Genomic DNA, 14,886 nt, shown 5'->3' with positions numbered 1-14,886 from the left:
TTGAAGTTGCTCAATGATTTTTCAATATGGAAGAAATAGGAAAATGCATGACGTTTCTAATTAAGGCAATACGTGTTCTTGATTGGATGAATTATTCAATCTGCAAGACATTGTTGAATATTGTTCATGTCAGAGGTTAGAAGAACATTATCACCTCGTTTCAGCGCAAAAATTTATTTTTCCATAGTATAGGCTATATTATAATGCTAGCTATGTTCAATGCCCTAGCAGTAACAGTTATGACCTAAAAACAACAAATTTAGAGTGAAATTTGAACGTTAATAAAAGGTATCCCCTGTTTCAAAGATCTTTAGTCTATACCAGGCCTATTATGTCAATTGCTTGAACACCATTTATCACGATGCAACTTATTTATAATGTTTGTAATTTTCTTGAAATAGTACATGATTGTTCAATTTGAGAATCTTGGTGAAAACTGTATCTAGCGGAGAAACGCCAAAAGGCAAGACACAAAAAATATGGGAGTAGCTACGCTAATGTAAGCCACGCCCCATTCCAATGAGCAGTCTCATTGAACAACGACTAGCATGTGACGTTCTCAAGCTACTTGCTTCCTATTAGTAGTGAAGCTGGAAGGCGGGGCTGAGAGTTCAGAGAGTTTCTTTCCACCAATTTATCTTTAAACTGTTAGTCTGTTTCTGAGTAGGCCTGAAACTAGGTATTTTGCAAGTAATCACTAAATTGGTACTAACTGGCAGACTATTTTTGAGAGTTTAACCCAAAATTATTTTGATCGTCATTGATTGTAAATAATGAAGACTTATCATCCAGATTTCTTCAGTCAATTCAAATAAATTTCTCCGGTCAATGTTGAGTTATGTCATAGAGAAACAATAGCGTAAAATACTTATGCTATCGTTTCTCTATGGTTATGTCTTCTCATTTTTATTTCCAGCAGGTTTTTCCTCTCTTTAGTTGTGCGCCCCCTTAGAGCTTGCGCCCATAGTGGCGAGCCTATTGGGTAAATCCAGTTCATAGGGACTGGATTTTAGTAAACTGGGAATCGCTAGGAGGGCTAACTTAGTTGTTTGATTCAAAGTGAACGAAACTGATTGATATCCTTCTTCTTGATCTTCTCTAAGCACCTTGAAATCTCTTCAAAACTTTTGTTTCCTGTTTGTTGATCTTTGTCAGGATTATTTTTAAAAAATACTATTTCAAATGTATGGCAAGATTCATTCTTCACAAAACGCTCGAGGAAACGTTTCCCCATTCTACTTGGCGTTCCTAGTCAAGGTGTAAATAGACAAATCTGTTCAATATGTGTATTCTGTATCTGAAATTTTGTAGAGTTTACAAACAGAACTCACCAAACTGTGGAGAGAAGTATAACTAATTAGCTCCAATTAAAAATATTCACCTCTGCTCTTTCTCAGCAAGAAATTTTCATCGTGCTATATTAGCCCTTATTATCTAGTACATACTAAGCTGTGCCAGTTTTTTCCACTGCTCTGGGGAATATTAAAGTACCAATATATGTACCAATGTAGAATTGTAATCATCATTGCTGTAAATGCTAGGATGAGTGAAGTATGCATAATTCTTCAGAGGTCAAAATTAGTCGAAATAGCTGTACACGACTTTGAGATAAATTATTGTCTGTGAGTTATTAGCTTCCGGCATCATATTCCATGCTTTCATCATGCTCAAGCTCTGGAAACACATTGGGTCCGGATACATCTAGGCAATTTCGGCAATACACTAAGCTCTATGCTGCGGCCGGCTCCAAATATGCGTTTATGAATTAATCCGGTATGCCTCGTTAACTCAAATTATAGATCTACGGATCAAATGAGCGCATTTTGAATTGTTATCACTCAGCCACATTTACTTTTGGAACATTCGCCCCGGTTTCCGACTTTGTTTACATGAATATATTCTTACTTCGCGTGCTCTAAATACTGTATTCCAAACAGTATACTCATGGGTAAATGAGTAAAACCAAAACCAAACCCCTCAAAAACAAAACTATGGTCTTCAGTTTCTGAAACCCAATTTCGTAATTTCATCAAACAATTTAATTTGTGAGTCCCCCTCCCCCTCAAAAAATATTAGGGTATCTAGCGTCAGCATCCATACCCTTTCCCCAGGTATACATTTCAACAAAAGTTGGTACTTATCCTCAGTTACTGTATTATATAGTGATTAAAATAAATCAACAGACGCAGAGAGCTGTTGCGATTCTCGAGAGGGATCTTGATTACAGCATTCTACAGATTTGAGATAATAAATTATTTTAATATATATTATTATATTCGACGAGAAGTTTGCATTCCACCGTCGAAAAATCTATCGGAATCTTTTTTAATAATAACAGATGTCGATCATACTAATGATATACAAATTATTCTATATTGTCTTTATGCCATATACAAACAAAACTATCCATGAAAATGGCTATGAGTTATTATATTATTGATCTTGGATTGAAATAAACATGCAGATATTTCATATCCCATACTTAATTTCCATCTCCATCAGATTGAGTCTAGTTATTCACTGACATCTGAGAAGAAGAAGTTATGTAACTGTATCCTGAATGTGATTCACTGTCATTCTCAGTAACTATCTTTCACATGTCAATAATATGTGAATGAGATGTGAATGAATAGAGAGGCATCAAATGATTGAGAGGTAGATAGATTGATTCTCCATACTTGAACGTATTATCTTCGGAAGGTGTATTATTTACTATCACATTGCCCTTTAGGCGATGTGATATTCATGAAATGAATAAGTAGAAGTTTGATTTCACTGAGATTAAATCACTCAATGGATGAATGAAGTGGAGATGCATACACTCAATTATTGGATAAAATATATGATATCCAACACGAATCGGGAGTTGATCAATAGGATTTGCAAGTATTACCGTATTGATTGTTTCAGTAATCAATTTTTTCAAACTAGTACACTCTTTTCAATGAAGAGTGTGCATTTCGAATACTTTCCATTAAACTCACTATCCAATATAGAACAAATACGAAGTAAATTCACTTCATTTCATTGGTTCTTGAAACTTGATACCTGTCACCAATTTCGCTATATTCTGATCTGGTCTGAGCACACAAAAAGAGAGGATAAACAAGCACCAATGCTTTCAGATTCAACCTTTGGAACACTCATTCTGAAAAGCATTGAGTTCTCATGACTAATGCAGTGGCTGTGTTAGTACTGGTTGCTGATTATTCCAATGGTATTTGGCTCTTGTTTTTATTTATTAGGAATATAACATGAGTGCTCTCCATTGTGTGTGTGTGGAATAATGATACGGTCTCACTGGACCGAAATATATATGATGTATGTCCCGCTGCAGCCGTTAAACAATAATATTATGATATATAGTAGAGGCTAATTACCCGAAAAAGCATCTCCCTCAATGACAGCCCTTTATTTATTGGGTTATAACGTATCTGGGATGTTACCTGACTGAGCCAGACAATTACACTTCTATACTTCCATAGAACACTACAGGATTCTACTCATCGAATATTCTAGAGAACACATCAACACACTCAATCGAATCTCATATTTTTCAACCAACACATTTATAGTTCATATCATCACATCGTTCTTATAGCAGACTGAATTCTAATAAATTGACATATTGTCATTATTCAAATTTGCGTCAATTCCCTGTTCACTCCACTCTATTTTGCTTTGAAAAGTATCCAGTAATTACTAATTGGTCCAATTATGTCATAAATGTCTCTTCTGATTGTCGTTATGCTCGAAGCCATTTCAACTACTATTCGACAGTGATAAAATATTATTGAACAATAATTAAATGTGGTGTGCTAGAATGTCAGTCCAACTGGGAATGGCATGTTGAAGTCTTCATCACCAACATGAATATTAATGATATTCTAGGTGTATATTCTGAAACTAGTCGAAATAAGAACATTATTTGTTGTTCTCTGTGTGAAAAGTAGCATATTTTGCCATAAAAATGAAATATTTTTTATATTAATTTTTTTCTATCCTATCAACGGAAGAGTCTTCATAGCTTCAATAATTGTAACCATTTGTTTTGTGCACTCCTGACTTTTACATTAATAGTATTCAATTGTCTAACGATCCTGTGCCATCGGTTAATGGAAATTATGTAATATTATGAACAAGCTCTTAGAATAATTTGTTCCATCACTTGATTCACAATGTATTATCCACTCTTCTGTAGAGGTGAGAACTATTTTTGTTAAATTGTGAAAAAATGAAAAAATAGATTTTGTAATGCCACAGGCTACACAAAAACTCATTTTGAAATTACACACCCCAAGTATAATAAACGAAATCACCCGCGAAACATGCTGTTATGTTGGGAAAAAAGAGACGATCACAATAAACATCTTTCTCTATCAAGACATGACAAAATCTCCAAGCTCTATTGATATTCAAAGTTCGATCAATTAGCGGAATGAACAAGGTCAGGAATTCTTGTAATTGTTTCAGAAGATTGCTCAAGTAAACAACAATTCTGAGAAGCACATCTTCTGACGAAATTACATTGCGGGATTGGTTGGTGCTGAGAGAAAGGGAACACTGGGTGCTGGGTGCTGGGTGCTGGGTCTGTAGTACTGAAAGCAGCGGCACAGTTTGAAGGCAGAGAGATACAGAAGACTGGGAACTAAACAGAGTAATGGCTTTCATTCGGTTCGTTCATTGGCTGTCTACTGGTAGATTGCCCCGGGCTAAGTGAAGGAGGCTGTATGTAATGGTTTCCTCATGAAGCAATTTCAACCCTTGCAGCAAAACTATTTTAAACTCCTGCCATTACCACTACTTGTGAATAAACACCAACTTGGATTTCTTACCTTGATTGCTAGTTATTTGATGGTAGGCCTGTGCCTGGTTATATCAAAGGACAGCCCCGAGGAAGTTCTTGGAAGACACACCAGAATCGATCACTTATGATGTTCAATAGAAGATTCAGGGATATCAACTTCCTTATTAATTCATAGACAATAATAGCAGTTCCGTCAGAAGCAATAAACATTTCAAAACTACTTTGAAGCTGCATTTGAATTAATGAATACTTTCAGTGAACAATATAGTAGTTCATGAATAATTGATTTTAATATAAATCCAAAAAATATTTTCAATGAGAGATCTCAAGCTATTATGTGTAAGTAAATTCATTCCTTCACTTATTTTGAAAGTGGAATTCAAGTATTCTTGTGAAGAATTATTATAGTGATAGAAAGTACAAATAATACAATGGAGAATGTAAAAAAGAGAAATTTTATTGAACTATCAATAGTCACAGAGCTACATGAATTCAGAACTAGACTTATTCTAGCTTATGCATGGAAGTTATGGAGTCGACAAGCACGAATAGTATCTTCCGCTTGAGGCTCAAGTATTTATAGTAGTTCATATTTTGTGATTTAAATTATATATTTCTCATTGGAATTGTCATTAACTGATCCAAAATTATTATTAATTGGATTATGAGAAGAGATATTATCACGAATTTCCATTGAAAGTAACCTATTCAAGTCGTAGTTGATAAATCAGTTTAGTACGGTAGAAAGTTTGTTTTCTTTCTATGCTTGAGGAAAACATATAATATTTATGATAAAAAACATATAGAAATAAGTGATCAGATCATGTACTTAGAATGCCACAAGACAATTTCCCATCGAATGACGCACTCCACAAGCCAATGGGAATAAAAAGTATTAGTAGACCGAGGAAGAGATGGACGCCGGAACAGGCTTGAAAAGCCTAATCCATGAGGACGATGATGATGCTTGAGAGGAATATATTCATTGATTGGGGGAGCATTGGGAAGAATATGATATGAGAGTAAATGATTGATTTTCTATGGATGAAAATTCACTCGAATAATTGCATCCTATCATATCTATGGAAAATGAGCTTCTGAGGGGGGATGATCAGTTTGAATGTACCTAATTGTGGAAAGCTATAAAATAATATTTTATTTCGAAACACATGAAAAAATTAATAGGAACACACTGATCTCCACTTCAATCGATCAATGTGGTTGAGAAATGGTGATTGATGATGTTATAGTTGAGGGTTGAGAAGGTACCGGTATTCAACAGCTCATTAGTTGAATGATGGTATTATCAAAACAGTGGCTATCTATGGAGTTAGAGTAACCAGACATGCAGAGACCTCACTATTGAGGAAGGGAGAAAAGGCGGAGTATAGGGATACCTACTAAAGAAGCCGTCGCTTATAGGTTTGAGCCGAGTTGGGCTTAGAGGGCTCACTAAGCAAGAAATAGATATTTAATTCTCTCTCCTGGCTGGCTGCAGCACAATACACCAGAGGCCAGGTTATCTCGCACATAAATTACAGATTACTGCTTTGCCTATCAGGGATTTGCCCAACATTAAGTATTCAACTACAAAATTCCCTTTCGGATAGCAAGTTTAGTAAAACAAAACATCATGTTTATAGCTCATTGAACCTTTGCATTTTTCAAAGGCTTTTCCAAGCCTTTGTTGAAGACGTGTAAGCTGGTGGTAATATTTTTTCAAAGGATTATGGAGCAATTCCAGTGTAGGCCTATGATTGTAGAATATCTATACAAGTTGTACTCGTTTGCACTCACTATATATTTAGTTCAGAAATATATAAAAGATGCATTTTTTACATTTCAGCTTATGAACATCGATTCGCTAGCCTGTGAACCTGAATGGCGTACAGAACTTAGCTTGAAATAAAAAAACTAATTATGCTATTTCTCCCTAAGTTGAGTTTCTATATGTGACTCACCAAACCGGGTGCCATTCATTCCATCCTGTTTTTCAGTTTGTCCTGTACTTCAGCTTTGGTTATTTGTATCCATTATCCAAAATTATCAATACATTTCTAATAATATCAACATATTGTCATTCAAGAACAAAAAATCAACCTCCCTAACCGCTCCTTTTACCCTCAAACACTTATTAAATACGAGGGGGTAGAATACAATGGGTACAAGTGCCATTTCTTATTTTTTAGCTAAGAAGAAAATAGGGTTAGCCAAATAAAATTTTTCTTTACAACCTTCTATGTTATGTTCATCCAATTTTATATGCGGTACAAATTGTAATCTAGCTAATCTGAGACCCTCTAACTCGTGGGATAGGGTCACTGCTCGGTGATCACCAATAGTGAATATTGCCAATTAGCTTTTGAGTTTGAGTTCTCAATCGAATGAATGGACTCAACTTGAGGAATACGACTTGCAAATTTCGAGAAGTAATATTTGTTGTACCCTCATATTGGGTTTACATAACTCTTCAAAAGTACCCTTCACTCATTTGTTCCATGACGCTCTTTCTGTCACTCAATTACACCTCTATATTACCCGTCAAAGCATTGTACGTAGAGAATACGAAACCTAATAAGAATGGAGAATAATGTGATCAGCATATACGTTCATGAATAAGTTGAAACTTAATATTGATTAAAACTCATTTCATCAGAGTGCCGAGAGGGCACAACATCATTTTGGTTTCTGCGAGCATGTTATTTCTCAACGTACCCAAATATACCAGAAACAGTGAACAACAATGTAACCATTTTTAATGTACTAAGCCAGTAAAACAAGATCAAAGCTATATTTTATGTAGAGTTCAACACAAAACAGGATTCACCACTCCAAAAATTTATTTTTATTTCAGCATGTGATGGTAGTGTCATTCAGTGCTCCTATGTTTTAGATAATTCTGTCTCGTGTGAACGGAAGTTTATTAGGGCTGTTTTGAACCGTTTTTTTCTTCATATGAGAATTTTGAACTTCACAGAAAAGCTATACATTCTCATATACCCAGTGTTGGAGTCATAGTTTTAATGACATCTCACAAAAACAACCAAAAAGCAAGGGATCCCATGAATACACCTCAATTTATCTTCATCGTTATTTGCTCTGATAATGGCCTGCGTGATTCTTCATACACATTTTCTACATGCTGACCTATGCAGCGCTATTTTGTCTGTTCAATGATCTCAATGCATGTGAACTTGGTAACTGAGTCCCTAGTCATGATTGACCCACTTTTTTAGCATAAAATTTTAGCTTAGCTTAAATTCTGGGATTACTATAATTATTCATTAATATGTGATTGGACTGTTCCCCTTTATGATAATCATGATACTCTGGGCATCGTATGTAATTCCCTATTCCCTATTCCCAAATTCAGCTTATCTTCAAGCAACATACAACTTTGTAGCAAGAATCAAATCTTTGATTTTCTTAAGCAACTCTCACCAGCGGGCAAAGATTTTTCTTTTTGCTGGTAATGCCTAGAAATTTTATAATTGTTTTTTCTGCTCTCATGTATATGCATGTATGTGTGATATTGTATTATGAATAAACAATACAATATGTATGTATTGTATATTTTATTTTTATTTGAAGAAAAAACTTTACCGTAATCCTCTTTTAGGTAATCATGCATTTCACTTCACGTCGACCGGATATTAAATGATTTCATTTCAACACATTACTTGTGCTTAATTATCAAGAATGTAATATTTGAATCTTCATCAATGAACTGCAACTCCAACACTTAATAGACATGATGCAATGGTATTTGAAAACTGAATCGATTCTGATCGATTTTTTCGTTTTGTTAATGGAACAGCCTTCCTCTTTGATCTCATTCTTATCATTATGATGATTAACTAACAAATTAGTAAGTTTAAGCTGAGAGAAAATTAAATAACAATCACTTATGTATTCATGAGATATAGGCCCATCAATTTAATATTGTTACTCTTAGCAAGCTTCTTACCTTGGATGAGTTGTACCAATCTATGTCGGATAATCAACTTGGCTTCATCTACATCTACATGCATCGAGATTGATTTTATTATTTCAATCAGGATTATTCCGACTCTATTTTTCACTTTAATAGATGACCTCATTCTCAAATTACTAGAAAAATGACCTAACTCAACTGCGCCATAACTAAATAATCAATCTCATTTCCACAATATGAACAATTCAAATTCCAAAAACATTGTTCAAAAGTTCCCTTGGGACCTATTGAAGATCGACATAAATTCTGAAAGTTTAGGCAAGGGGTGGAGGGTCGGTTGGTGAGGCGTCCGGGAAATATCAATGCAATGCTATTACATGGCATTTGATCGGAAGAAAATCAGATTTCCGAGCACGAAAAGAGAACATGTTACGGAAATAGAGCGTTACAAAGGCGAGTTGAGTTGAGTCTAGTCTAGCTCTGGCGGCAAGCATATCAGGTTCTGAGGCATCTTCTAATGTCCAAAGCGTAAGACAGTTTCCGAAGAACATTAGGCGATCTGCGTCCCGAGCACGCAGCGCCATTCGCCCTTAATTTGAAATGTTACAGTGGCTCTTTGCGCTGCTGCTGCTGCTGCTGCTCAGCTGCATCAGTTTCTAATCATGAAACTCGCTCGCCAACTGTACGCCATGCGAATACCAATTCGCACACTCACTCGTTACTCCAGGTGTTCAATCTTGTTCAACTCGTATTATGTTCTGGTCAGACAATACTTGCTGCACATAAGTGGAGCGCTTTGAAATAGTACCCTACTTATATGGAATTGTACTCACGTCTAGAATATTGGAAAAGACTTGAATGAAGTTTCAAATGTTTTTTTTCCACATACAGTACTGTTCCCTGGCTATCGACTGTCTCCTGGCTCCCATTATATTGGCTTCTGCATTTTCCAACTGATGACGCAATTAAGTCAGTCAAATCTTTTGGATTGTTGATTTGGTGAATGACCAAGATAAAAACTATACTGTGCGACAACAATAACTGAATGTTGCATTGCTCATCTACCTACAGCCCCGCACATACACATCGATTTTTCTTCGTACAGTATTTTGCCATCCTTATCCTATTATATCAAGCGAGCAATTTCTGTCTTTTATATATCTGGTTATTTCAATATCTGATTATTTTTATATCTGGTTTTTAATATCTGGTTATTTTCATATCTGGCTATTTTTATATCTGGCTATTTTTATAACTTGTTATTTATGTTTAACGGATCTCGAAAACGGCTCTAATGATTTTCACGAAATTTGGAACATAGTAGGTTTATGATATAAAAATTCGATTGCACTAGGTCTCATCCTTGAGAAAACTCGCTGAACGACATTAGAAGGATAATTAATTCATCCTTGGCTGAAACAGCTGTGGATAGTAAAAAAGCGAGTATGTGAAAAATCAAAATACCGCATCCCCGAAATTCATAAGATGACGTATAGCCAGCTGTGAAATATAAACACGATCATTTTAGAGAATTTATTGTGTTCTGTTTATCAAAAAAATAGAAATAACGAGCGAAGCTCGGTGCCCCGATATTAAATTTCTATTAGATTAAACAGATGATTTCAAACAGATGATGTTTATCAAGTTCCTTTTAATCTGATAGAATTCATAAGGACAGCAAAGTATTGTACGAACAAAAATCGATGTGTGTGCGGGGATTAACAGACTGAGAAATCTACCTCTTACCATAACAAACGGTACAATCTCAATTATTATAAACTCTAGTTATAATATGTATTCGAGTAGTTAGATGTGAGATGGCGGTGAATGGCCTTGAAAGGCGACTGTACCATCAATACAGTCAGCGTTGATGATCAATTGAAAAATAACATACAAGTAAATTTGAGTAATAGTGAATCGTGAAATTCTGGATCATAATTCTTTGTTGAGTTTCCATCATTGAGTTAGATCAAAATTATGTCTCACTTGATTGAGACAGTGAATCCTGAACGATATATATTTAATTAACTCCTCCAACTTTCCAACTGTGAGTCAACTCTTTTTATTTCTTATTTATATTGAACTTATTCTAATTTTTTTCTTATTTTAATTAAACTTATTTATATTGTACGATACGAATATAATGATATAAATGATTAGTATTTCATTTTAAGATTTAGAATGTAATTCTGAAGTTTGTTTGATTTCTGTATAAGTTGTTTTTTTACTTTCCTTGCCCTACTACCATAGGTAAGGAAAGTATTGCTTTCCAAAAAAAATTAAGGTACCCCAATTTCAAGTTTTCTATACGTTTCAAGGTCCCCTGAGTCCAAAAACATGATTTTTGGGTATTGGTCTGTGTGTGTGTATGTGTGTGTGTGTGTGTATGTGTGTGTGTGTGTATGTGTGTATGTCTGTGAACACGATAACTCCATTCCTAATTAACCGATTGACTTGAAATTTTAAACTTAAGGTCCTTATACCATGAGGACCCGAAAATAATAAATTCAATAAAATTCAATTCAAGATGGCGGAAAAAATGGCGGATAATTACTAAAAAACCATGTTTTTCACGCTTTTCTCGAAAATGGCTCTAACGATTTTCTTCAAATTTATGCCATGGATAGCTATTCATAAGCCCTATCAACTGGCATAAGTCTCATTTCAGGGAAAATTTCTGGAGCTCTGTAATATCCTTGAGAAAAATGGCGGATAATGACTAAAAAACCACGTTTTTCACGGTTTTCTCGAAAACGGCCCCAACGATTTTCTTCAAATTCATACCATAGATAGCTATTCATAAGCCCTATCAACTGGCATGAGTCTCATCTCTGGGGAAATTTCAGGAGCTCCGTAATATTCTTGAGAAAAATGGCGAATAATGACTAAAAAGCCATGTTTTTCACGGTTTTCTCGAAAACGGCTCAAACGATTTTCTTCAAATTTATACCATGGATAGCTATTTATAAGCCCTATCAACTGACATGAGTCTCATTTCTGAGAAAATTGCAGGAGCTCTGTAATATTCTTGAGAAAAATGACAGTTACTAAAAATCCATGTTTTTCACGATTTTCTCAAAAACGGCTCTAACGATTTTTTTCAAATCCATCCCCTGTATAGTTATTTATTAGCTCTATCAACTGACATGAGTCTTTTTCCTGGGGTACTAATGGGGTCCACCCAATCCTTGAGAAATGGACTTTGTAAACTCCTTCTCGTGCATGAGGTAGGTAGGAACACGGTTTTTACTTTTTCTTCTTCCATATACCGTGGGTAGGTAGAGCAGTTTATAAAAAGAACACAGTCATAGTCAAGATATTTCATCTGTAGAACAGCTGTTTTGACGAATTTCAAAAAAATCATCGAATTTCACAATTTACATAAAGGAAAAAGTACTCTGAAAACAATTTTATATACACATATACGGTAGTCTGATCGTAGTTGCAAATATGTTGCCGTCAATCGTCATTATGTTATTCCCCTAAATTATTCTCGTTTGATAATGACGCTTAGGTTTATTTAGCGAACTATATTAGAAATTTTAAGGTAGGGTTATAAAAAGGGCACTTTGTTCCGTGGATGTTTTTTTACAAGAGAAATATTTGATCAAAATAAGGGGAAAGGTTTTTAAGCGAAAATAGATGTAAAATTTTAAATAGTTCAATGAGCAAGGAAAGTTGTGTGAGTGTACCACACCAGATTTTTTCTTCTGTATTATTTTGTGTGGAGTGCGGTTTTGGGCAGTGTGCCTGTCGCATGCACACTGATTCACCACATTCACTACGATGTATCTTTTTTTCCAATGGATTGAAAAATTGAAACTGTCACTCAACTATCAAAAGATTTTCTGTATCTTGATCCATCACTGAAAATTCAACTTATCAATTTTTAATTTTTCACAACTCACACATTCGATCCTATTATATACTATTTTTAATCCCTAGCTTCAAGCTTGTTCCAAATTTCCTATAATGAAGCATTGAAGCATTGATTTTGTTCAAAAGTATCGTATCTAGTTCCTTTTCTGCATTGGAAATTATTCTCTATTGAGGCTGAGAATCATCATTGGAGAGAAACTTCAACTTGGATTTCGCCTCAATCACTATCATCACAGCCCCTTTTCGTCGACTTCAATCCGAATTATTCATTTCCAGCTGGAGATGAATTCGTGAAAAGTCTGCGAATTCCCAACAATGGACACTATTCACAATGCAGATTCACGCCGGAATTATTAGCACGAGACAACTACACTTACTTCCCTATTGCAGCGTTTTCAGTGTGCACTGAGCTCTGTGCAGTGTGCAGTGTGCTACTACTCCCCCTTTTGCTTTTTCGCAATCACCCAACCTTTTTGTCACGATTCTACTCCCTTCCTTCCCATTATCCTTTTTCATATTTGAAATCTTGAGATGGAGTCCTCTTAGTATAGGTGAATATTTTTCCAGCACAATTCATCTTGATGAGGAAGTCGGAGGAGTTTTGCGTTTGCGTTGTAGCATGCATGTCTCACCTCAAGGGATTCAACAGGATTAAACCCCATTCTCAGTCGAGTTAAAAGCTCGTTCTCTGTGTGCTGACATCTCGACTCGTGCAAGCATTCATGCATGTACACTGAATAGGCACGGGCAGGGAAATTCAATTTCAACTCATATTTGAATGTTATGAGAAATTTTGACGAGTATCGATTATTCGTTTGATTATGAATCAATTCTCTATGATTGTATTCTCACATGATTGAAAGGCACGTTCATTGAAAAGTTATTGAAATCAATTAAAGGGAAAATTATCGAAATGCACGTAGAAATACTTCACATTTTAAAATATGTCCTCTGATTTCTCTAAAAAGATTTTTCCAAATGTATTTATTTATTGGAGTAAACAAGACAGTAGTCGGAAATGAAAAACAGGCTATAATTAAATAGCTCGTTAATTGATAAGATAAGTATGTTGATCAATAAGATAATTCAAAATCCAAATGAATTATTTTGCGTTGCATTGAAATGCTCATTACTATAGACAATATGCCAATATTCATTATTTGTTGAAGTGAACCAGTTTTTTGTCTGGAAGTAGTGGTGCGATAACGATTATTCATGACTTATTGAAATTGTATAGAGTAATTACGATGATATCAATAGAATTTTCGTAGAATAATTTTATAAACTTGAATAAAATGATAAGATTCATATACACAAATTGCAAGTTTGATGAGGATTATATTTCATAAACAGAGAAATTCGGGTTGATGATTTGTGACGGAATTTTTGGTGATAAAACTCTTTAAAAACTCTAGAAAAAGCTATTTTTGCTGTTGCCGACAAAAATTTCTGTGAGATTCATGATTCGTACCCACTACCATTTCTAGCAATAGCAGGTGAATTTGCGACGTCTCGGACCACTCAATTGTGGCTATACAATCCACCATATATTTCGTTTTCTATCATATTTATGGATATTATCAATTGAAAGAATAAAAAGACTATTTTCATATCTTTAATGTTGAAATATACGACGTAAAAAGAGTTCATTAAATGTATCATAGAATATATTAGTAGCCTACAAGTAGAAACCTGGAACATCCACAACAGAATAGAGAATTAAAGAGAAGGATATTGATTTATAACCAATGAGAAAAAACTCAGGTCCGTGAATATATAGTAAAAGTAGAAAAATTTGTCGAGAAAGGAGTTTAGTAACCAAAACGAGCCGTCTCCATTTTTTTCTTTTCGCGTAGTTGCAGCTCGTGAGAAGGCGGCTTCACTGCCTTTTGAAACTCCTGTTTCTTCACTATGCTGCCTGTCTATTTTCTCTGCAGCCATTCCTTTCCTTTTCACTACTTTCGCCTAACAACCCGGCTTCACTTCTCTCCTCCCTTCTTCTTTGCAGCCGAACTGCTGCAATTCATGAGCCTTTCTTCCCGAAAGTTCTTTGACACTCCAACCACATTTAGGATTCTAATCAAGCGCTTTCATCTTTGGGTCACGTCTCCGTTCTTCGCCAGCCAAGCGTTGCAATTTATCGAAGTTATACACTTATTCCGGCAAACAATTCGGAAGTAATCGCTCAGTAGTGGTTGGGCCCATGATTAGCGCGCTTGTCGAAGTTTGTTGATAAGTAGCAGCCGCGATACAAGGCTGGTTCTGC

The 14,886-nt window shown here is 35.1% G+C and overlaps 1 protein-coding gene across 7 annotated transcripts in view; it reads left to right on the top strand.

Annotated features, from left to right (window-relative positions):
* LOC111043473 (collagen alpha-1(XVIII) chain) overlaps positions 1-14,886 on the top strand; it is a 206,737-nt gene that overhangs the window by 72,247 nt on the left and 119,604 nt on the right. The window lies entirely within an intron of this gene.

The sequence above is a fragment of the Nilaparvata lugens genome, chromosome 5, assembly GCF_014356525.2.
Source record: "Nilaparvata lugens isolate BPH chromosome 5, ASM1435652v1, whole genome shotgun sequence".
Taxonomy (NCBI): domain Eukaryota; kingdom Metazoa; phylum Arthropoda; class Insecta; order Hemiptera; family Delphacidae; genus Nilaparvata; species Nilaparvata lugens.
The sequence above is the reverse complement of the archived record's forward strand: the minus strand, read 5'-3'. Positions and strand labels throughout refer to the sequence as shown.